Below are 21,898 nucleotides of genomic sequence, written 5' to 3'. Positions count from 1 at the left end.
AAATCTAATAAAGACTTTTATCCAAAATACGACAGGACAAGAGCTCTTGAACTCGCGATAAGAGAATAAGCAGCACAGCTGGAAGTAGATCAAAGACTTAACAGACACCAAAGATATGCAGGTGGCAAACAAGTATAAAGAAAGGTGTTCTGTACTATATATTGTGAGAAATTAATTTAAAATCAATGAGCTACCACGGCACATCTACAGAAATGGTCCAAAATCACAGACATTGGCAACACTCTAGAAGAACAACAAGAGCTTTTACGTTGTTGGTGGAGATGAAAATTTGTGGAAGCCAGTTTATCAATTTCTTTTAAAACTAAACATCTTTGATGAGATGGAGCAATAGTACAGTAGGTAGGACACTTGCCTTACATGCAGCAGATTCATGTTCAATCCTGGGCACCCTGTATGGTTTCCTCAGTCCTCCCAGGAGAGATCTCTGAGTGCAGAGCCAGAAATCAGGCCTTTGCACTGTTGGGTATGGCCCCCAAACCAGTCAACCAAACCAAAAAAAAAAAAAAAACCCTAAACATACTTGGGAACTGAGAACTTCCTCAAATAGTAGAGTACCTGATCTATTACATGACTCCCTCAGTCCAAGCCCATTACCGCACGGACCCCATGTGGCCCCGAATTGCCATGGTGGCTTGTAAGTAACACCAGAGTGTTCTACCCGAGCACTGAGCCATCGGACCCACACTTTAGGTTTTGCAGGAGTGGCCCCGATCCCTTACCCTGCAAGTACGAACCCAATTAAAACAAGAATCAAAAATAAACAAAATCCCTAAACATACTCTAAATGCATGACCTAGCAATTACTCAAATTGCAGTTTATCCAAAGTTGAAAATGCCTATTCCCACTAAAATCTACACAGATGGATGCTTAAAGAATCTTCATCTGTAACTGCCCAGACTTGTAAGTAACCTACATGCCCATCAGTAAGTAAATGTATAAATGAACTCTAGTCCATCAAAGAGATATGACCGAGTGCTAAAAATAAAGCTATAAAAAGACAAAGTGCTACAATATGAACTTGGGCTATGAATCAATGTAGATTCACCCATGGTAAAATGTATTATTCTAATGAATGGGGTTATTAATAGAGAAGATGATCCATGTGTAGGGTGAGGGGTCACTGGGAAGTCTCTGAACCTTTCTCTCAAGTTTAATGACTTTCATTACTAACTTAAAACTAATCAAAAAGTTTAAATATCAAAAATGCTTTTCAATATTCAAAAAAGTCAGCAAAAAGAAATAAGAAAGATTAGGGAGAGAGAAAACAAAAGAAAAATTCACTGATAATTTGCCATCTCTTGGCAAAACTAGAGGAAAAAGTTTTAAATCATTGAAATTTTATTTTCAATAGCATCACTTTTTATTTTTAAGTTTTAGATTTATTAGAAATAAAACATAATGAGACCAAAATAACTATATCATATACCACTATATACTAAAAAATTAGATGAATTAGGAAAAATGTAAAAAATTCCTCAGGACAAACAAGAGTTAAGTCATGAAAAACTGGAAGAAACCTATAATTGGCAAGGAAATTAAAGCAATAATCAAAATCTCTCAGCAAAGAGTAGTCCGTAACCAGCTGTCTTAGCTGGATAACTACCAAATAGAGAAAGAATTAGCGTAAAACCTCTTCAGGCTTTCCCAAAGGATTGAACAGTAGGCAGACTTTCAAATTTATCTATGAGGTGTGCTTTGCTCTGACAAAGACAAGGCAAGAAAACTAGACCAATATCCCTGCTAGATATGATGTTGATACAAATTCAACAAACAGTAGAAAGTTGAATTCAACAGTACAAGTGGATTGTACAACATAAACAAGTGGTATTTAAACATTTAATCAAGTGCTGTCCAATATGTGAAAATTATAAATGTAATACACCACAGAACATAGTGAAGGGTAAAAACACCAGGACCCTCTCAATTCTTGTCACTACATTTCAGCATAGTACTAAAAAGGAAGTGTTGGAGCATCATTCAAACTGAAAAGAAGCACGTTATCTCTGTTCTCAAATGAATGGCAATGTTATGGAGAAAATATTAAAGATAGCACCAGAAACACTGTTAAAATAAAACAATTTTAGCAAAGTTATAGGCTGCAAAGCCAAAAAGTAAAATATACTGTGTTTATTATTATAAAAACTAAAATTGAAAATAATTTTGGTTTTTGGGGGGCCACACCCAGCAATACTCAGGGGTTACTCCTGCCTCTGCATTCAGGAATCACTCCTGACAATTCTCAGGGGACCGTATGAAGCCAGGGGTAGAACCTTGGTAGGCCTCATGCAAGGCAAGAGCCTTACCCACTGTACAGTTTCTTCAACCCTCATTTATAATAGTACCAAAAAGAATAAAATATTTAGGAAAAACACTTAACCCAGGAGACTGCTATGTAGGTTTACAGAGTAAACCACAAAGTATTGGTAAAAAAAAATGTCACTGTCACTGTCCTCCCATTGTTCATCGATTTGCTCAAGCAGGCCCAGTAAAGTCTCCATTGTGACAATTGTTACTGTCTTTGGAATATCAAATACGTCACAGGTAGCTTGCCAGGCTTTGCCTTGCAGGCGAGATACTCTCAGTAGCTTGCCGGGCACTCTGAGAGGAGTGGAGGAATCGAACTCGGGTTGGCCATGTTGGCCGCTTGCAAAGCAAAAAAAAAAAAACAAAAAACAAAAAACAATGAAAATACACATAATGTAACATCTCCATTGTGAGACTTCTTGTTATTGTGTTTGGCATATTGAATACTCTCGTAGCTTGCCAGGTTCTCTGAGAGGGAGGGAGGCACACATAATGGAAAGGCATTATCTATTTGTGAGTTGGAAGACTTAAAATTGTAGGAAAATGCTGGTATTATCAGGATAATTAACTGACTGAATTCAAGTCCTTATCAAAATTTCATTAATTTTACTTTTGCATAAATAGAAAAAATTTTCTAAAATCCTTTATTCTCTTTTTTCTCCTACAATTTTTTTTCCTTTTTTTGTAGGAGTACTGCTATTTATTCAGACACTGATTAGCTGATTGAATTGTGCGTGAACTCCACCTTACTTTTTCTTTATTTTCCCATTTTTTATAATTTTATTTATTGAATCACCGTGAGAGCAGTTACAAAGCTTTTGGGTCTAAGTCTCAGTCATACAATGAAACACCCGTACCTTCACCAGTGCCCATACTCCACCACCAAAAATCCCAGTATACCCCCATCCCACACCCTCCCCCTGCCTGTGAGGCAGATGATTTCTACCTTACTCTCCACTTTGATCACATTCACTATTTCGACACCAGACCCACCATTATTTAAGATTTTACCCCAACACTCAGATCTGCTGAAAAGGCAACAATAGACAATTTGTGTTCTATTGCTGGTTATGAATAACATATGATGTCATGTGGCTGCAGTAGGGCCATGTGGTTTTGAAATTCTGAAATTTTAACACTTAAATCTGGAGGGATTTCTGCCAAAAGCCACTGGGTTTAGAGATCTGCTCCTGAGTCTCTGGGATCATGGCCGTTGAGCAGCTTGATGAGGAGTCAGAGAGGCCGTTCGTGGGCGATGACTTGGGGTCTCATTGGGGTGAAGAGGACAGGCCCGGCTCCATCTCCCCCCCCATCCCGTGAGACCCAACAAGTTTCATCACTGCGGGCCCAAGCCTGACTCTCCAATGGCCTCTGGAGGATGACAGCCACCAAGTCGCCAAGAGGGAGCAGGCGGAGGGACAACACCCTTTCCTCCCTGGGGTGGCCCAGCGATAGTAACGTACTGTGGAGTCAGGATGCATTTCTACCAAATGCACTGGGTTTTGAGATTTGTTTCTGTTCAGGAGCCAGAGAGGCCATTCGTGAGCGATGACTTGGGGTCTCATTGGGGTGGGGAGGACAAGCCCGGCTCCACCCTCATCCCGTGAGGCCCTGTGTGTCTCGTCACTGGGGGCCCAAATGTGACTCTCCAGTGGCCTCAGACGGATGGCAGCCACTGGGCCACCAGGGGGAATAGGCCAAGGCACGAAACCTATTCCCACCTGGGTTGGCCCAGCACCGGTAGTCTACTGCAGAGACCAGACGCATTTCTACCTAAAGCCACTGGGTTCTGAGATTCGTTTCTGAGTCTCTGGGATCATGCCCATTAAGCAGTTCAATCAGGAACCAAAGAGGCCTTGCCTCCAATTATATAGCTGAGCCGGAGGTGGTTTGTGGGTGTGTTTCCCACATACCTAACTTTTGGCAATTATTTTCTTGGTAAACTTTGCCCCAAGTTTTTGGGGTCTGGCCAAAGGCACAGCAGCAATTTTGGGGTATCTGGAAGTCTGAAGGTGCCATGAGGCTGCTGATGCACTTGCCTCACAGGTACAGATTGACCTGCTGGCGGCACCATACCCCCCTCTCCTACAATTTTTATTGAGTTTTATCACTTGATCGGTTGACATCCCATTACTCATCAATTTGCTCAATCGGGCACCAGTAACATCTCCATTTGTCCCTGTCACGTGCTAGTGTGGCCCATTGGTGTCTGCTTCTAGAAACACGAAGAGCCTCAAACCAATAGTTCAGCATCTTGGCAAAGAAGTCTGAACATCTCGTAGGTGGGCGGCCACGCAATCTTTTGACATCCTGTGGAATTCAATTGGTAATGGCTCTAGTCCAGCGGTTGTCTCCAAATCTCATTATGTGTTCAGCCCATCTGATTTTTGACACCTTGGCAAACAAGATAGTGTCCCTGATTCTTGACCGCCAACAGAGGTCGAAACTCCAGATTCTTTCTCTCCTCTGAGTGAAGCGTGGTGCTCCAAGCATAGCTCTTTCAATTCCTCTTTGGGAAACCCGAATAGCGTTCTCATCCTGTTTTCATAGGGTCCAGGTCTCTGAGGCATATGTTAATGCAGGAAGAACAGTGGAATCGAAGAGATGTGCCCGGAGCCAGAGGTTCTTCATCCTCTTAGCTATTTCTTTGATGCTCTTGAAGGCTCTTCCAAGCCGCTCTCTTCCTCCTGTGCAACTCAGGTGCCAGGTCATTTGTCATGTTGACTTCTCGACCTAGGTACACATAACTCTTGCATTCGGAGATGGCTGTCCCATTGAGAGTGAATGGAACATCGGGAACAAGACCATTTCTCATAAACATAGTATTTGTGAGATTTAGCTGTAGTCCTACCTTCCCACACTCATGGTCAAAGTCGGTCAGCATTTGTGCCGCTTGGCTGATGTATGGTGTTATTAGAATGATGTCATCAGCAAAGGGGAGGTAGTGTAGTTGCCAACTGTCTATTTTCACTCCCATTCCTTCCCATTCTAGTCGTCGCATGGCATTCTTGAGGGTGGCACTGAAGAGTTTCGGTGAAATGGTATCATCCTGTTGAACCCCTTTCTTGACATCAATGATCATCTCCTTGTAGAATGGTGAGATCCTGGTAGTGAGTCTGCAATACAGTTCACAGAGGATCCTGATGTATTGAGTTTGAATGCCGTTTGGCTAGGGCTTCGATGACCACTTCAGTCTCAACAGAATCAAAGGCCTTCTTTAAATCAATGAACGTTCAACAGTGTGGCATCTTGAACTCCCAAGAAACCTTGATGAGCTTGGTTACTGTGTGGATATATGATAGATCATGCTGAATCCTTTTCGGAACCCGGCTTGCTCGCATGGTTGTCCTTCATCTAGTGTTCTGCCAATCCTTTTCAGGATGACTCGAGTGAACAGATTGTAGATTGCAGACAATAGGCAGATCGGGCTATAGTTGCCAATGTCATGGATGTTTCCCTTCTTGTACAGTAGTACAGTTCTGCTGGTTTTCCACTGGGACGGAACCTTGCATTCAGACAGGTAGCGTGTGAAGAGCTAAGCCAGCATATTGATGAGTACAGACAGTAGGTTCTTCAGGTGTTCAGGTCTGACCTTCTCTGAGCCGGGTGCTGTTCGTTTCTTTACCGACAAAATGGCGTGTCGGATTTCGGAAGGAAGAACATTGGGAACAACATATCCATCCTGTGGAATTTGGTATGTTGGAAGGTGGACGTGGCTATTAAAGAGATCTGAGTAGAAGTCATGAATAATCTTCTCCATTGCCCTTCTGGAAGATGTGATAGATCTATCAGGATGGTGGAGGGCAGTCATTTTGGTCTTGTAGTTGGTGAAGGACAGGCGGGCGTTATGAATGCTTTTCCCAGCTTCTGCCACTTCTATCAGCACTGCTGCTCTTCTCTCTTTGAGGTCTTCCTTTATCGCTTCTCTGCGCTGCTTTGCGAGCTTGGACGTTCGCTTGCGGTTGCCAAGTCACGTTGGCAAATAAGCTCAAGAGTTTTCAAAGACAGGTGTTTTTTTGTGGCTATCTCTCTTGGCTTCTCAGTTACTGGTTACTGGTTATTGGATGTCAAAAGACTGCGTGGTCGCCCACCTACCAGATGGTCAGACTTCTTCATCAAGATCATGAACGATCGGTTTGAGGCTCTCCATGTTCCCAGAGAGAACAGATGCCATTGGGCTACACTAGCACGCGACAGGGACAAGTGGAGATATTACTGGCGCCTGCTCGAGCAAATCGACGACTAACGGGAAGTTAAGTGATTAGGTGATTAAGTGATCTCTCTTGGCATTCCTCGCACAGTCATGGAAGTGCTGAACCAGTCTATCATATTCCTTGTCAATGTTGTCAATGACGGCATCTTCCCATGTTGCCGCAATAGTGCCAAAGAGCTCCTAGTCAGTGGTCATTCTGGGAGTTCTCTTCTTAAACTTTGCAGCCCTTTCTCCCCGCTCTGTGAAGTAGAATTTTGCACAAAGGAGACAGTGTTCCAATCCCACTTGGAATTTTGGGACAACAGCAACATTGGTCAGGCAAAACCGACAATTGAATATGATGTGGTCAATTTCATTGTGGAACCGTCCACCGGGAGACTCCCAAGTCCAACGTTTTGATTCAGCCTTCTGGAACTGTGAGTTACCATGGATGGTCTTGGTCGACATGATGAATTCAGACAGTCTCTCACCATGTTCGTTCCATTCTAGGCCATGGGTCCCAATGTGGAGTTCATCAGCTGATCTTCTTGGTTCTATCTTGGCATTAAAATCACCGACAATGATCTTGTAGATGGTGTGGTCTTCCTTGTAGAACTTCTCCAGTTCCATTAGAACTTCTCAATTTCTCCTTTATCATAATTGGATGTTGGTGCGTATACAACGAAGATAGAAACTGCCAGCAGTGAGCCACATCTATTCAAGTGTAATCATCCAATTTGGGTTGTTAGGCATTCGAATGAATCAATGCTTATGGCCAAGTTTGTGTTGACAAGGACACCGACACCACCGATGCCTCTTTTGTCGCATTTTCTGAGGAACAGTTCTTCTCTAGTCAAAAACAGCATGATGTGATTGATGCCTTCTTGTCTTGGTCAGACCAATGATGTCATACTTGATCTTTCTTGCTTGCACCATCAGGTCCTCGATAAATGCATCCGATGCCAGCGTACGTGCATTGAAAGTACAGACAGTCATTTTTGTCTTTCTTCATTTTGGCAGCCTAGTTCGGCCTTGAGCTTTTATCAGCCTCTCCCTCCTCATCCTTCTTGATGCTGCTGCATTGGTGGCTCTTTCAGGGTCAGGGGAATGAGACCCATTGTATTTACTGGTTTTGGCATATCGAATACACCACAGATAGCTTGCCAGGCTCTGCCGTGCAGGTGGGATACTCTTGGTAGTTTTCCAGGCTCTCTGAGAGGGATAAAGGCTTTTAGGGTGGCTTCTAATCGCCCTTGCAGGTGTTCCCATGGTTCAAACCATATTTGAACCCTATGAAATATGGTGCAGCAATCCTGGAAGATGGGTATTAAGTGTCTTATGATGTGTCGCGCAGCCACAAAGAGGCCTGGAGTGTGGCAGTGGCTGGGTAGTGGAGGTCTTACAAGGAATATACTAATATGAACTAAATAATACTTGTAAGTATTTAATATAGTATATTTCTATAATCTTCTTAAATAGCTTAAGGCAAATGAGAAACTTATAACCTGAGGAATTGCCTAAATATGGTGATATTACTACTTATATATTATTACACATAATATATATTATATATAATAATTATATTATTACTTAGTTTGTAAACTCTTAAAATTCTTATAAAATTACTTAAATTCATATAAATTTTAATTCTTATAAAATTCCTGAATCTCAAGGTAAATGGTCTTTAAAAAAGAACAAAACTGGAGGTTCCCACACTTTGTGCCCCAGAAGCCAAAAAATAAACAAGAAACAAAGAAGGAAAGAAGAAAAGAGGGAAAGAGGGAAGGAAGGAAGGAAGGAAGGAAGAAAAAAAGAAAGAAAGAAAGAAAGAAAGAAAGAAAGAAAGAAAGAAAAAGAAGGAAAGCAAAGTCTCAGTTCTGTGAGATAAAAATGTTCTGGAATTCTGTGGAACCAAAAAGAGGGAAAGGATTAACACTATTATGCTCTTACCTACATGTTTAAGAGAAATTTTGTTTCATACCTTTATATAAAAATATAGGGAAAGCAATGAACAACATTGTCACTTGTATTTCAGGCTGACTACAAATCAGAGAGTCCTCCAATTGCCTCCTCTGGTTTCATTAACTTGCGAGAAAGGCTCACAAAACTCTGGAAACCCAATTACTAATTTGGTGGCCAACAGATTACAAAGGATGTGACTCAACATCCCAGGGGAGACAGAGGCAGGGTCCCCCCCAACTTGGTGGTCCATTTCAGTTTGACCAGGTCAGCCACTTCTATACTCTAGCACCAGCAGAACAGAAAGAAAATTGCATGTCATCTGGAGGATTTCAAAAGTCAAAGAACAACTAAGGAAATTCTGGTTTGTGTTTTTAGGGGGCGGCAGAGGTGGAAATGAGTGGAAAGGTGGGAAAGAGGTGGTCTGGAGAGGTTTTTAAAACCGTAAAGCATCTATAACTAAATCATTAGAAATTTACAAAGAACTGTGTCTCTATCTGTTTCTCTCTGTCTTTGCCTCTGTCTCTCTGCCTCTGACTCATCTCTTTTCTGGGTCTGTCTGTCTGTCTGTCTGTCTGTCTGTCTGTCTCTCTCATTGGGTTTGCAGGACAGGCACTGAGAGGTTATCCTGTTTGTTCCTGTACCTCCTTTCAGCACACAGTTCTTGTCCAGAGATCATTTCCAACTGTCTTTGTCAAGGCGGTTCCTTCTCTATCCAAACTGCCTTATCCTCCAGCATTTGAAGTCGGCTTCTAACTGTGGACCAATCCTCCTAGCCCTACAAAGAACATATGAAATGTGACAAAGGTGCTATTACAAATCAAGTGGTATTACAAATTCCAAAACAGCACTTGTCTTCCATAGCAACTGCTGAGACAAAATCACCTGTCAAACAAAGAGTGAGGCATGAGATAGTAACTGGTAAGAAACCTGCATTTGATTCTTCAAATGACCCAAGTGTGTTTCTTGTGAAATTCTGGTACTCATCAACACAGTCGCTAACTCTCCGCTTCCAAACCCGGTGGAATTTCCTGAGCCGTGAAGAGCAGAGACCACCTTTTGTCTCTCAGCTCTTTTGAGGCCCTGGAATTTCCTCAGCGATAAACAGAACATCATAATATTTGGTCTCTTGTCCTCAGCTCTGAGCCGGCCTCAGGGCCGCAAAATTTTAAAGGACTGTCTTGTTATTCTTAATAGCTTAATTAAGACAACTGTTGGGAAATGCCAGCGGATGGAGCCTAGTTGTCAGGGAAACCAACATGAATGCAGAGCCGGAAGAAGCCTTGATTTCTGGGTGCAGGGTAGGGCTAGAGTCTGAGTCCAGTTGCCCATGAGCTCATCCATGCTCTCTGTGAAGTAACGGTTTTCTAAAAGCACCAAGAGGAGGGACTTCCAGGTGACACCTTGTCAGACTCCACCCCACAAGGACAAAAACTCCTTTCCTTGAGACTCAATCAAAGCGTCTCTTGACTATTGCTCCCTTCCTTTAATATCCGTTGTGATCATTAGGAGATCAGGAATGACACAGGTTTCTGGAGTTCCTTGAGTCATTCAGGCAAATTCATGAAACTGAGCTGGGGAGGTGAGGGGGGCACGCTGGGGGGGGGGTGTCAGAAGTATGGAAGCACTGGGCTTGTGAGTAGCATCTGGGGTGAGCGGAGGGCAGTGCTGGACCAATGAGCCCGTGGTCTGTGAAATAGAGGATCTATCTCTCCAGGTGGACAACGTCAGAACTGAACTACCTCACCGGCATGGGGGGCAACCTGTGGTCACATATGGGCAGGACAGTCAAGAAATCTGAAAAGGAAGGGAGCTTCCTTTCTTCTGAATAAAAAGACATCTTCTTAAAAAGTTGGGAGATAAGAGTGTAAGACAGTAACCTATGGGCGGATGATCTGTGAAGATCTTTGTGTTCAGGGTGTGCATTTGGGAGCTTCTGAAGCAAGACAGGAAGCTTTATCTGGCCATGGGAAGTGAGGAAGCATTTGACAATGTAAATATTTAAAATACCACTGAAAAAAGACAATAAGTAACGTCAGAAAGCAAGAAATAGGTTTTGAGAAATCTTTGAAGCACATGTCAGAGAAACAGTTCCTATAAGCATGTTGTCAAAAACTCTTAAAATTTGATAACGACAAAGAACCCATTGCAATGTAGTTCAAGTAAAAATAGTTCAAGTAAAAAAAAATTAGAATTTTATGAAGGGAAATTCTAATGCTTCTACATACATAGAAAACGAGCTCAATTTCCCAACGATCTAAGAAACACCAACTAAAGAAACAAGAAGTTAATGTGTTTTTCACTCAACAGGTGGCAAAGAGTTCAGAAGAATGTTGACCAGGGCTGGGAGGGGGGAGATAGAGAGGCATGTCAGAGTGAGTGCAAGAGTTCTGTGACTCTGGAAAGTAGTTTAGCAAACTCTGCTAAAATTAATGCTGCAGGGGCCAGAGAAATACCACAGGGGCTAAGGCACACTTACCTTGCCTTGAACTAAAATTTAAATAATTGATTAACTAAAGTGATATATGTATTCCATATCCTGCTCATCAATTCTGCAACCGGAAATTTATTCTATAGAATTTAAATTCCAAACAGAAGTTGGAAATCTACAAAAAAAGAGTTACTGAAGCATTGTTTTCTGAATAAAGAGCAAAAATATTAAAGATTCACTAATAAAAAGATAATGACCAAATGAGTTGGAGGATATCTAGGCGGTGGGACACTGCACGGCAGTTTAAGAGAATGTTCCAGTAGCTACAGCAGGGGCTGGAGAGACAGTACAGCGGGAAGGGCACTTGCCTTGCACACACTGACAGAGTTTCTGTCCCAGATATTCCATATGCCTGCCAGAAGTGATCCCTGAACACAGAACCAGAAGAAAGCCCTGAGCACTGCTGGGCATGGTCCAAAAACAAAACCAAAAACCTGCATAATTTTTCCTCTTAGCATGTTCACCATAAACTGTAAATGGTCAAAGAAGCAAGCAGGAAAACACATTGAATATTCTTTCACGAAGGCAACTGTGCCCCACACATGTATCTGTTCATGCTTTAGTCAGTGTGCAGTCGTCTGTTACTAACATGACAATGTGCCAGAAGCAAGATGGGGGACATGCTTGAGAAAGCAGAGACGGTTCTGACACAGGTGCTGAGACGTTAACTTGAAAAGTATTCTGGCGTGACATGGGTGAAAGAGGAAAGCTATTAACACACAGCCAATGCATAACGTAGATAATTCTGTTAACATAGAGCCAATGTGTTTTAATATATATTAATTCTGTTAGCATGTGTGTAACATAAATAGGTATTTGGAAAAATTAAAAGTCTATATGGAGAAAAGGGAAATTTGTTGATTGATTATACGTGGGGGCAAATGTCTCTCTTTGGTGCCAAGTCTCATAATTCACAGATCCCTCTAACCTCAATTTACTAAGCCACCACTTCTCTGAAATTTCTCATGATTAATTTAAAATATTTTCTTACCTCTTGAGTCCCTTTTCAAACATATACACATTTAATCTTAAGAAAAATATGATACTTAAAATGTTTGCCCAGTGCTCGCTTCGGCAGCACATATACTAAAATTGGAACGATACAGAGAGGATTAGCATGAATGCGCAAGGATGACACGCAAATTCGCGAAGCGTTCCATATTTAAAAAATAATAATAATAAAATGTTTGCCCAGTTAGGATAGAGAAGTGGCCAGTGTGACATAATAGTTAGAAATGATCACTCTGAACATGAACTGAATGTTGTACCTTCGGTCTCTGTATTGCAAAAACCATAATGCCCAAAAGGGAAGTGGGGGGGGGTGTGGAAGGAGGGTGGGAGAGAAAGAGGGAGGGAGGAGAGAGAGGAGGAGGAGGAGGAGGAGGAGGAGGAGGAAAGTTGGGAACACTGGTGGTGGGAAATATAAACTGGAAAAGGCATGGGTGTTGGAACGTTATATAACTGAAGCCCAAGCATGAACAACATTATAACTCTTTCGTTGTTGTTAAGTTTGGTTCTTGGGCCACACACTTGCAGTGCTCAGGGTCACTTCAGACTGTGCTGAGGGATCACTCCTTGTGCAGCTCAGGAGATTCTGTATGGGGCTGGGGATCAAAGCCAGGTGAGCCTCGGCAAGGCAGGCGCCCTTCCTGCTTCCTGCTGCTCTACTCTCCAGCCCACACCTGAAAGTATGCTAAGAGCTGGCTCCCAAAATTAAGTGTACAAACTCCACCCGCAGTATGTACAACTAATCACCATAACAACAGCAATGAGATAGAAGGAAAGGGGAGTAAAATAATACATGGCTATTTTAAAAATAAAAAAAAATTGGGGTGATATGTTTCATATTCAAATAGAAATTGTATCTAAAAGTCACACTTAGAGCTGGAGTGATAGTACAGCAGGTAGAGCACTTTGCCTTGCTTGGACCAATCTGGATTGAATCCCCAGCATCCCACGTGGTTCCTGAGCCCCTCCAGGAGTGATCCCTGAGCACGGAGCCAGGAGTAAGCCCTGAGCACCACCAGGTGTGCCCCCAGCTCCAAAAAGGTCATGCTTTAAAATAGCTAAAATTGAAGTCTATGTATAAAACAAATGAGTATTAAAGATCTTTATGGTAAATTTATATAATGTATCCTGTTATGAACCACTGCCTTTTTCTTTTTTCTTTGATCTATAAGATTCAGAACTGGAGAGATATTACAGGGATTAAGATATTTGTCCTGCAGCCCTGATTCAATCTCAGGCCCCTCGAAGAAAACTAAAGTACTTCATGATATTTTTAAAAACAGACAAGTCTGGCTTGCATATAAAATTCAAATCAAAATAAATATGTAACAGGTTAAAATATAGACCAAATTGCAAAGTATTCTACAGCAGTGAAAATCTAGTAGTCATGACTGGATTTTTGAAATTCTTGCATTTTTCAGTTAAGAGTAACAGATTTCTTATCTAGAATTTTTTAATTTTTATTTATAAATGATGGGCTGGAGCGATAGCACAGCGGTAGGGCATTTGCCTTGCATGTGGCTGGCCCAGCTGAGCCAGGTTCAATTTCTCCACCCCTCTCATAGAACCCAGCAAGCTACCGAGAGTATCTCGCCCTCATGGCAAAGCCTGGCAAGCTACCCGTGACATATTCAATATGCCAAACACAGTAACAAGAAGTCTCACAATGGAGACATTACTGGGTCCGCTCGAGCAAATCGATGAACAACGGGAGGACAGTGCTACAGTGCTAAAGGATAAGAAAGAATTTTCAGGCTTCAATTTGCAAGCATTATCTGGAAATAGGGTTGGAGCGATAGCACAGTGGGTAGGGTGTTTGCCTTGCACGCGGCCGACCTGGCTGAACCAGGTTTGATTCCGCCACCCCTCTCAAAGAGCCTGGTAAGCTACCGAGAGTATCTTGCCCACACAGCAAAGTCTAGCAAGCTCCCCGTGACATATTCGATATGCCAAACACAGTAACAAGTGCCACAATGGAGACATTACTGAGCCCGCTTGAGCAAATTGATGAACAACGGGAGGACAGTGACAGTGATTTGTAAATAGCACATTACTAGTGTGAATAGTATTTATTTCCAATAAATGTCAAGTCAAATAGAAAAATTATTAATGAATATCATTTTACAGTTGTATTATTTTTAATTACATGGGAAATTTTCATATAACACATGTTTGAATCATCACAAATCACAAATCATCCTGTTATTCGTCGATTGCCTCGAGCAGGCCCCAGTAACGTCTCTTTCATCCTAGCTCTGAGGTTATATTCAAGGCTCTTTAGGAGAATGAGACCCATTATTGTTACTGGTATTTGGCATATTGGGTACGCCACGGGGAGTTTGCCAGACTCTGCCGTGTGGGCAGGCTACATTCGGTAGCCTGCCAGTTTGTCCAAAGTAGGAGTTAGATAACAAGATGTCATAATAAGATGTCGCGCAGCCGCGAATGCGGTTCCAGGAGCTGGTTTTTATAGTCTCTGAGTCTTGGCCGTTGATGGGAGAACAGTTTGAATCATATGATTGCAAATCAGGTTAGTAAGAGAGTTCATCTTGAAGCCTGAAAACAAGCAAAAAAATATATAAAATTTCCCCCTAACTTTCTCGCATTTCAGCATCAATATTCTCTTTGCCTTCTATTTGTCTGCAGTCATCTTCATCAAATACATAATTTCAAAAGTTAAAATACAAAGAACATTCTACAATACTGAAAATAAAGCACTCAAGACGGAATCTTTGAAATTCTTGGGGGGGGGGTTGTTGTTGTTGTTTGAGTCATACCCGGAGATGCACAGGAATTACTCCTGGCGGTGCTTGGGGTACCATATGGGATTCTGGGAATTGAACCTGGGTCGGCCGTGTGCAAGGCAAATGCTATTGCTCCAGCCCCCAAATTCTTGGGTTATTTCCCATTGAAAATTCACTTTTAAAACGTTACTGGCCAGAGAGAGAGAGTACAGGTGAGGATTTTGCCTTGTATGTGGCTGACCCAGATTCCATTCCAGGCACCATATATGGTCCCCTGAACACCACCAGAAGTGAGCCCTGAGTGCAGAACCATGAGTAATCCCTGAGTACAGCTGGGTGTGCCCCTCCCCTTCCCCAAAAAAAAGGTATTTAAAAACATTTTACTGATCACCATCATGCTAAAAAGCAGTTCCATGGGGGAAAATAACAAGCAATTGATTGTTGATTATGAATGTGCCCATTCAATGCCCAACAACCATGTCCTACACCTGGGACTCCCACAGCACCTGCTTTAAAGTGAGAAAGGGAACAGGCACCATTTTTCATTCTAAGTCTCCAGCAGGGCTGGAGCAATAGCACAGTGGGTAGGGTGTTTGCCTTGCACGTGGCCAACATGGCTGACCCAAGTTCGATTCCTCCGCTCCTCTTGGAGAGCCCGGCAAGCTACTGAGAGTATCTCGCCTGCACGGCAAAGCCTGGCAAGCTCCCCATGACGTATTCGATATGCCAAACACAATAACAATTGTCACAATGGAGACGTTACTGGGCCCGCTCGGCAAATCAATGAACAATGGGAGGACAGTGACAGTCTCCAGGAGGAACAGCCGGTGTGACTGTTGCATGTAGGAGACACAGTAGCCCCCCTCACTTTGTATCTGGGAACTTTTGAAGGGCTTGGTGACGAGAAATTGAAAATAAGTTTTTCTCTTGCTTCAGTCATTAAGTCGGTGCATATGTAGAGAGTGATGGGTATGGAGAGGAACCAGGACACAGGTTTCCCCTACCTTACGCCTGGCCATGCCCAGCAAGTTATAGTCTCTCCATAGCTCATTCTAGCTGCTCAGGCTCCAGCCAATGCCCCTTCATCCCTTGAATAAACAGCCCAATGAAGAATTACAATTCCTTCCTCTCCTAAAGTCTTTACTCTCATCTCTCCTAGAACCAATAAAAGAGAACTCCATGATCATGGGTGGCTAGAAGAGCAAGGCCCTCCACCTTAGGTCGTGGGAGTATGTAAGGGGGAGTGGATGAACATGAAGTGATTTGTAGGAGAGAAAAGCTCCAAACAGACAAAGATCAGTTCATCTTAGGAAAAGCTGAGAGGCCGTGCCCCTATGAGAGATGGTGAGAAGGGCCCCTGAGCAGGAAGATGCTGGGAAGCTGTTCGAGATGTTACCCGCAGCAACAGGTGTTGGGGGGGGAGGGGCGCGAGGCTGCCAGGGGAACATATGCTCCAGGCGGCCGGAGACCATGGAGGGCCGCCCAAGACGGCAGTGACTCATCTGTTATTTCTGTGTGGAAGGGTCAGCGGGATGGTGCGAGTCTTGGGGGGGAGGGGCGGGCAGGGAGAGAGTGGGCAGGACAGAGGGATCAGGGAGGGGGATCGGGAGGAGGGGGCAGGGCAGGGGAGGAGGAGAGGGTGGGCAGGGCAGTGCAGGGGGAAGGGAGGGAACAGGGAGGGCAGCAGGAGCAGGAAGTGGGCGGGCAGGACAGGCGGAGCAGGGCCAGGTCTGCCGCCCCCACCAACCTTGCAGAATCGGTCTGCAGGCTAAAAGAGCCTCACCTCCCCTCTGCCGGGGGTCTCAACAGAGACCCCCTGTTGTAGCGCCCACCAGCTTCCTCCGGGCAGTTGCACGCAGTCGCGTGGACAGCTCCCGGGGCCCTGCCCGGGAGCCGCTCCCTCGGGAATCCCTGTCCTGGCGCCTGGAATCACTTTGGGCTGCGGGTGCTGGCGCTGCGGGAAACTGCACGTTGGCTGAGGGCTCGCCGTGTCCACGGCCCACGGAAACGTGCCAACGTGCGTTCGATCCTTGAGGCCAACGCTGCCGTTGACCCCATGCACACCTCGCCCTCTGCGGAAAGCGCTTTGAGTGCCACACACGCCAAACAAAAGCAGAGCAGCTCTCCGGTTCTCGAAAGAACGGCGCGGGCGGGGGCGGCGGCGGGCGGGGGCGCAGGGTGCGGCGCCCGGCGGGGTAGAGCTCTACTCGCGTAGAGCGGCGGGGCTTGCGCGCAGCGACGCCACAGGCCGCCGGCGGTACTGCAGCGCGGGCGCGAAGGGGGGGGTCCAGGAGGCCGCGCATGCGCCTGGTCGCCGCGCCCCCCACCCCCGACCCCGCGGCTCCGGACCGTGCTGACGGAGCAGCTCGGGGTTCCGGGGTCCCCGAGCGGGCAGCAGCGCCTTTTCCAGGCTTCGGACCGCGGGCATCTGAGGCCAGGCCTCCCGGCGTTCCTCCACGCGTACAGCTCCGCCCGACGTCCACTCGGGAAGGGCGTCTCCGAAGCTCCGCGGCGCCGCTGGTCAAGATGCGGCCCTGCAGCCCCCTCCCCCGCCCCAGTGCTCCCTCGGGAAGGGGAACTGGATTGGGGCTGGAGCACGGGGTCTGGGCTAAGAGGCCTTTATCCCTTTCACAGATGTGCAAATTAAGGTCAGAGAGGTTATCAAAAGGTCCTAGCTGTTCCAAAGAATGACAACAAACGCTGCTTCCTTCAGTCTGAAAGCGCTGGGATTTACGTGCCTTTGGGAGGTGGGTGGAGTTGCAGCGTGGTTATTAGAGACCTAGCCTTTTCCCAAGGCTCCAGCAGGCCAGCGGCCTCCCTGCTGCAAGGGCTCCACTGGGAGACCCCGCTTAAGGGTGTCCACACATTGACAGTTGGCCAGGACAACCACAAGGCCTTGGGATTTTTGTCTTCGGGATCTCGTGCATTCGGCCCAGTCCTGCTGGTTCCAGGGCCTTTCCCTGCAGAGAAATCTCCTTCCCTCTTCCAGGAGCATCGTTCTACTCTTACAAGAGGCTCAGAACCCATCTTCAGGGTCTCCTCTGGAAAACAGTATGGAGATTTCTCCAGAGTACTGAAGAATGGAGCCCTGAATGATGCAGTGATTTTAATTCTCGGCATCTGTCAAAGGTACTCAAAAATTTATTCTAAGAGTTCTTCTGTACAAGTCACAAGATCCAGAAAATAACCCAATTAATTGAGAACAGAGAGTGGATAAAGAAATGATGGCATATACATGCACACACACACACACACACACACACACACACACACACACACAATAGAAAACTACTACTCAACTGGATGGAAAAAGGAAATCCTGCAGTTGGCTGCAGGTTGAGGCCAGAGGGTGTTATGCGGAGTAAAATGAGGCAAAGAGGCCTGAGGCCAAATCTCACTCATATGTAGAGCATAAAGAACAAAAACCGGCCTTTGAGTCTACAGAGATAGTACAAAGGTTAAGGTCTTTGCCTCTCCTGGGCTATTTGGTTCTCCAAGCCCTGCCAGAAGTGACTCCTGAGCACAGAGTTAGGTGTGAGCCCTGAGCTGCCTGGGTGTGGCTCAAAACCCAAAACAGTGGCCAAAGGTAACAGTAGAGATTCTGCCTATGGAGTTTGCTGGGGGGGGGGGGGGGGGGCAGGAAAGTTCAAGGGGTCCTAGAGAAAGAGGCCGAGCTGTGCTTGACCCCCTATTGTGGGCAGCGGTGTCACCACCCTTATTTCTGATACATTCGCAGTGTAAGTGTAAATCACGATGCAAAGAAGAAAATCTCCTTTGAGCCTCTCAGATCATCCTTTTTCAGGCTTGCCCTTCGCCCATGCCTCACCACACTTTCTCCCAGGCCTCTGGAATTCCCTGAAGTATGTTCCCTGATCTCAGGGTCGTTTCCGTCAGAATCAGTTTGAGTGTCTAGAAACCCTAACCAAATGCAGAGCCCTCCCCAACCCTCCCTGTCCCCAGCACCCAGCCTGGCCAGAGGCTGCTCCATAAAAGTGCATTGAATGGATCCATCTGCCGAAGAAGGCCATCCACTAGCCCATGTGCTCAGTCACTGCTCGGGATCCAAAGGTCTTGTGGCCCACATCCACCACTCTTCTGGGCCTCCTCCTCCTCCTCAGCAGACATGGATTCATTTCCTGGGGCTGCTATTGCAAACAAATGAGTTGTCAGTCAGCATGGGGCTAGAATTCTGAAATCCAGGTGTCAGGAAAGCAGCAGCAAAGGGTCTTTGCTCACATTGGCCACTCTGGTGGCCCAGGTGGGCGGGGAGTGTCCCTGACTGTGGGTGCCCAACTTCCACCTCTACCCTTCTGCTTAGGGTCCTCCCTGTGTTGCCTGCACCCCCTCCCATCCCCAGCTTCTCTATGAACCCCTGCTCTGAAGCATACTCATCACACCAGATTAGAGCCTACCCAGATCTTCATCTTAACCCAGGCAGCCAAGACCTTACTTTGCTCCCAATGTCGTTCCCATCCACAGCTGCAAATTCCAAGTCATGGTCACTGGGGACGAGAATTTAGTTCTCTTTGGAGGGGACAGGGTTCAAGCCAGAGCACCAAGTACAGCCAAACTAAACCCTGGTGGGGGTGGGGAAGAGGAGATGGAGGCAGCTCTGAGCAGAGCTGAGCACAGGCTGCAGGCCCAGAAGACAGTTTCCGGGATCTCGTCACACAGGCAGACTTCCAGGAACAGCACCTGCACCTGAAGGGTCCCCATCTCTCTGCAGCTTTTTCAGGCTGCAGACGCCCCATTTTCAAAGTCTCTGCAATGCACTTAGCCCACTGGATGGGCTCTAGAGATTTATATGGTTTGTTGTTTGGGGGCCACACTCAGAGCTGCTCTGGGCTGACTCTTGACTCTTACTCTTGTGCTCAGGGATCACTTCTGGTCATGCTCGGGGGACCATATGTAGTGCCCAGATTAAAACCAAGGTTGACTGAATGCAAGGCAAGCACTAACCCCTGGACCAGAGACGCGGTGCTAGGGGTTGACAAGAACAACAGTCAAACCCACCAGGGACCTGCTGAGTCTGGGCTTTTCTCTTTTACTTATTTTTGCTTTTTGGATCACACCCGGCGTTTGCACAGGGGTTCCTCCTGGCTCATGCACTCAGGAATTACTCCTGGCAGTGCTCAGGGGACCATATGGGATGCTGGGAATCGAACTCAGGTCAGCCGCCTGCAAGGCAAAGACCCTACCTTACTATTGCTTCAGCCCCTGGGCTTTGCTCCTTTAATTGCTCTGACCACTCACTGGTGGATTTCGTCACCTTCCTTATTCCCTGAATGTGTCCTGGAAAACTGAGGTTCAACGGGGCGGGGCCTGAGGGCAACCCTGCAGCTTCCTGCAGGCCAGCAGGGGGGTTATAACTCCCCTCCCCAACTCCAGAGAAACTTCTCAGAGACTCAAGCATGCTGACTCCTCACTTCTGTGCAACTCACAGAAGAGTAGTGCCATGCAGGGGGAGGGACAGAGAGGAACAGCATGGGTTCAATCACAGGGACAGGAAGGGCTAAGGGTCAGGTACTTAGACTTCTGGCGGGTTCTCCAAGATTTGGAATCGGTATCTTTTTCTGATTTGGCTCCACTGACCAGTAGAGGCCATCAAACATGGACCAGTTTATCTGAATGTCCTGTCATGTTTTGCCAGAGGCTTTGGGACTTGCTGCCTGCCCCCAAGTCACTGCATCAGTAGAGAGAGGTGCTCTGCAGAAAGGTCAGTAGTGTCTGGCGCCTTGGCGCGGATGGCCAAGAGGACGGCTGCTCCCACACTGACAGTGAGGTGGGCGGCAGGGAGTGAAAGGGCTTTGCTGCTGGCCAAGGGGTGGGGCATGGCCTCAGCTCTACTCCTTCTTTCGGGACTGTTTGGGCAGGCTGATCCTGGCTGACAAGGCTTCTTGAATTCCTCTTCTCAGTGCTAAAGACCCCCTGGGACCCTGCTCTCCCCACCCTGCTCACCCATGGGCTGACTCCTGGCCTCCCGCAGGATGGTGTTGGGGACCAGCCTGGCCCCTTCTGGCTTTGAAGTGAGGTCTGGTGGCTCCATCTGCCTTTAAGGGCACATTTTAATTTGTAGCAGGTTGGGGGGCAACTGGCCGCTGTTTCTGGGGACCCTTGCAGAGTGGCCCCTTCTTTCCTGGAAAGGGAGAATCTGGTCCAGGTTTCTCTCCCTTTCAGAAGGTCTGGAGGGAGAGATCCCCAAAATCAGTGTGTGGGGGGGGCGCTCACTCCGCGACAGCGTGTGTCTGTGTTAGGACCGCAAGCACCGAGACCACCTCCTCGGCACCAGAGGCTTTGGGGCTTAGTGCCTGGCCTCCCCCCAGTCCCCCGCTCCGCCCCGGAAACGAAACTCGGAGGTGACTCCTGGGGGCGGGATTCGAACCCGGGCCTCCCAGACCATCGCCTTAACCGCATCTTCTCCGAAGGGCAAGAAGGCGGAGGCTGTGGCCCTTTTCTCACTCTTGCTCACCCGAACTGGGCTTCCACTCGCCACGGGCGGGAGGGTGGGGGGCGCCGCCAGGCTCCCAAGGTTCGCCCTCTCGGCGGTCTCCAGATTCCCTCCTGGAGGCACAGTGGGCCTGCTGCGGCCTGGGAGGCTCCTGGTCCCCAGAGCCCAGGGGGGAGGGGGCGGGGGGGATCGCTGAGGGGCGGGGGTGCTGGGGGTCACAGTCAGCTTGAGCTAGAGGCCCGCGCAGCGCAGCAGCGGGCTGCCGCGGCGGGCTGGCTCTGCGCAGGCGCGGCGCGGCTCCGCCCCCCGAGTAGGGACCTACTATCCGAGACCGACCGGCTGCGACCGGCGGCGGCGGCGGCAGCGGCGGCGGCAGTGGCGGAGGCAGCAGCTCTGGCCCGCGGCTTAGGCGCCCGGATCCGGATCTCACCCGCAGGGGTGAGTGGCTGAGCAGGAGCGAGGCTGGAGCGGGCTCGGTGCACGCAGGGGGCTCGAGTGGAGAATGGGGGGCCACAGCGGGAGGGGGAGGGGGAGGAGGAGGCCGGGTGGGGGCGGGGGCGGGCAGGACGGGGTGGGCGGCCGGGCCTGCGCCGGGGGTTGCTGTGTGAACCTGGGGGCTTGGCAGGCGCTGCCGAGCCACCCGGGGCTGGGAGCGTGGGGGGCTGCGGGCCGGGTGGGGAGGGGCGGGCGCCGGCGGGGGCAGTGGGGTGGCGGGAGGTGCGCGCCGACG

At 47.2% G+C, this 21,898-nt stretch overlaps 1 non-coding gene and 1 pseudogene across 1 annotated transcript; both read left to right on the top strand.

The window, feature by feature from the left end:
* The window catches only part of LOC130040705 (cytokine-dependent hematopoietic cell linker-like), a 104,084-nt pseudogene extending 82,507 nt beyond the window's left edge, over positions 1-21,577 (top strand).
* Positions 12,031-12,134, top strand: LOC130041013 (U6 spliceosomal RNA). The gene has a single exon (XR_008795046.1). It is a non-coding gene; the product is annotated as a U6 spliceosomal RNA (small nuclear RNA).
* Positions 21,578-21,898: the final 321 nt, after the last annotated feature.

This window comes from Sorex fumeus, unplaced genomic scaffold (assembly GCF_029834395.1).
Source record: "Sorex fumeus unplaced genomic scaffold, SorFum_2.1 ptg000095l, whole genome shotgun sequence".
In the NCBI taxonomy this organism is placed as follows: Eukaryota; Metazoa; Chordata; class Mammalia; order Eulipotyphla; family Soricidae; genus Sorex; species Sorex fumeus.
This window is presented reverse-complemented; position numbering and strand designations above follow the sequence as displayed.